Source organism: Melospiza melodia, unplaced genomic scaffold (genome assembly GCF_035770615.1).
Source record: "Melospiza melodia melodia isolate bMelMel2 unplaced genomic scaffold, bMelMel2.pri scaffold_18, whole genome shotgun sequence".
Lineage (NCBI taxonomy): Eukaryota > Metazoa > Chordata > Aves > Passeriformes > Passerellidae > Melospiza > Melospiza melodia.
In genome coordinates, this window is record NW_026948525.1 from 11,280,986 (window position 1) to 11,283,938 (window position 2,953).

A 2,953-nucleotide genomic window follows, 5' to 3' on the forward strand; every position below is an offset into this window, starting at 1 on the left:
TGTCTAGAATTTGTGATGTCTTGTTCAGCTCATCCCTTGCCCAGCATCCTAATTGTTTTGCTAAATTCATGGCTTTATTGGCAGATCCTCCTGGTAAGATAGTTGAAACCACCACCTGTTTGAATGTGCCCCAAAACCGTGGATCTCCTATCTGGCTGGCAGTCTAAGTCATGTATGCTACGTTTTCTCCTGTTTGAATTTTGACTCAGCTGCATTAGCAAGGACACATTAGGATGAAACAATGACAATTTTCCCAAAAAACAGGGTCCACCCTGTGGTTTAGCTGGTATACCATTCCATGCCCTGTCTCCACAAATCAAAAATATTCCTGTGGGTAATTTCATTGGTGCTGTGATATTTGTGCCGTTACATTGACTGTAATGCTGTGGAGAGAATTCACTCACATTCAGGGATGAATCTAGGGTGGCCCATGTTTCTTTAGGTTGGTTTAAATTCTGAGCACCCAAAAGTTTGAAGCTAAACGATCCACCAGCTGTAGTGTTAGATATGCTGGCATTTGTACTTCCAAAAAGATCCAATTCTTCAGGAGGAGAATGCAAAGAGGTGTTAAGTGATTGGATTAGTAAGCATTGACGATAGCCATCACTCTGACCTGCAGTATACCCTTGTTGCACCGGCAATGTGATGTTTGACATGTTAGACATACATAAGGTTCGATTGTTTATCAAACTACAAAATTCTCCAGGAGACCACACCGGAAGTCTCACCAGGCATGTTCGAAATGGGTTAGTGACTCCTCCAAGACAAAGTGATGATTGGTTAGTTTGATTAGCAAGTGTCACCCATAAATTTTCCCTTGGTTGACTAAAGTGTGTTACTCCTACTGCTTCACTTGCTACAGCATTGAGCAGTATAACAAAAACAAACCTCATTTTTCTTTTTTCTTGCTTTGCTTCTCCTTTTCTTCCTTCTGCTTGCGCTGTTTTTCCTTTCTTCGCTGTCTTTTCCCTGGTTTGCTAGATTGTCTATTGTAAGGCTGAGTCAATTTTTTAATATACTGATCTAATTCTAAATCAGCATCCTTGCTCACAGGTATAGCATGAGGTAAGTTTGAAGGCAAATCAGCTTTACAGCGAGCTGCTATGATGCGTGAGGCTTTAGTAATTTCAAATATTCTAAGGTTTTCCTGTAACTTCCACCTAAGATATGCTATAACCACTTGTTCTGCACTCTCAAAGAGCTGTAATCCTGTCCGTCCTGGCAGGCCAGTACTTTGTTCAAGAGCTCTAACCCAGATATGATTTCGAATCCACTTTCCAAAACAAGATGTACACCATAAATATCCCAATGACCTCTGTGAATACCAATAAACCTGATTACAATCTGCACAATGCAAAGCTACCCATGCATAGCATTTATCTTTATCCTTTTTGCAAACATAACAAGGAAGCGAATGTAAGTAAGGACCAGTATAAAATTCCGGTTCTTCAACCCAAAGCAACCAATTCAATGGTGGTGATCGCAAAGCCTCTTCAGTCTTTTTACTATATGAGGCTAACAGCTCAAGGTCTTTCTTTAACACAAGGTGTATCTTATTTCGTAATCGTAGTTCTTGTTCGTTATCCTCCTCAACAACTATATCTTCCTGAGGGTCCCACAACTGTAAAAGTGTTCTAATCATAGAAAATTAATTAGCAATCACTGATACCCCTATTCAAATGAGACCGTTCCCTTTTTGCCTTCTTTTTCTTATCTGTCTTCAATCTTGCTGCTCCTAATTTCACTGGTCCTGCCACTTTCAAACTTAATTTCTGCAACTTATCAATGTAGCAATCTAATGCTCTATCAGGATCCCCTTGGAAGGGTCCTACAAGTGAATGCTGTGTTAAAGGCACTAATTTCCTACACCTTATAGAAACTATACGTGATTTACTTTGAACCTTAATTCTATTCACAATACATTGTATTTCCTATCGATAATAAGCAAGAACCTTCTGTTCAGGAGACTCATAAAGATTTAAAGCTATATATGCGTTTTGCCCCTTTTGTCTCCTTAAATCATCTTGCCAGCTTTTTCCCCACGTATGCTCGTGTTCACAAGTATGACACCACAAATCCCGTAATAATGATTGTTCTATCCAAAAAGTTCTTTTACAACCCCCACAACGTAGAGCTATCCAGGCAGCACAATGTGGATTGTGACAGTCAAGGCAATGTAGTTTCACTGGATCTGTTAAGTGAAAAGTTGATAATGAGTCAATGAAACGAATCAACTCCTGGACCGTCCGGTAGTGACGTGTCAGTGCTCTATCCACCGCTTCCGAGTACCCCTTCAATTGTAACAGTAGTGGTTGTAGGACTAGAAGCAGTTTCTTCCCCAGTCGCTCCTTGTCCTCCTCCGTAAGGCGATCCACCAGAGGCTGCATCAAAAACAGGTTTAGTCCACTTAGCAGGCACCCACAAAGGTCCTGTAGGTGAGGAAACACAAAGATACCCCCGACCCCAATATAATACTTTTGCAGGTTTTTCCCATAATCCTGTACTCGGGTTCTTATACTTAACCCAGACCTCTGTTTCCTTAGTATTTTCCTGACCTGACCTCGGATGATGTTGCATTGCAGGGGGGGTATCATCTTCCCCAAAAATGCATAAATGGTTAATCACATACAAAACCTTAGCCAAACATGCTTGTGGATCTGTTAAATCTTGATGTTTTTCAATATACTGCTTAAGGGTACCGTTTGCTCTTTCCACTATTGCCTGTCCAGTAGAAGAGTGTGGAATACCTGTCACATGCTTAACAGACCACTGATTCAAAAATTTCCGGACCCTAGCACTTACATAACCTCGACCATTATCCGTTTTGATACTCTTTGGAACTCCCATAACAGCAAAACAACTTAACAGATGTCTGATAACCTGTATAGCTTTCTGTCCTGCCTGAGCCGTAGCCCATATGTAATGACTATATGTATCTATGGTGACGTGCACA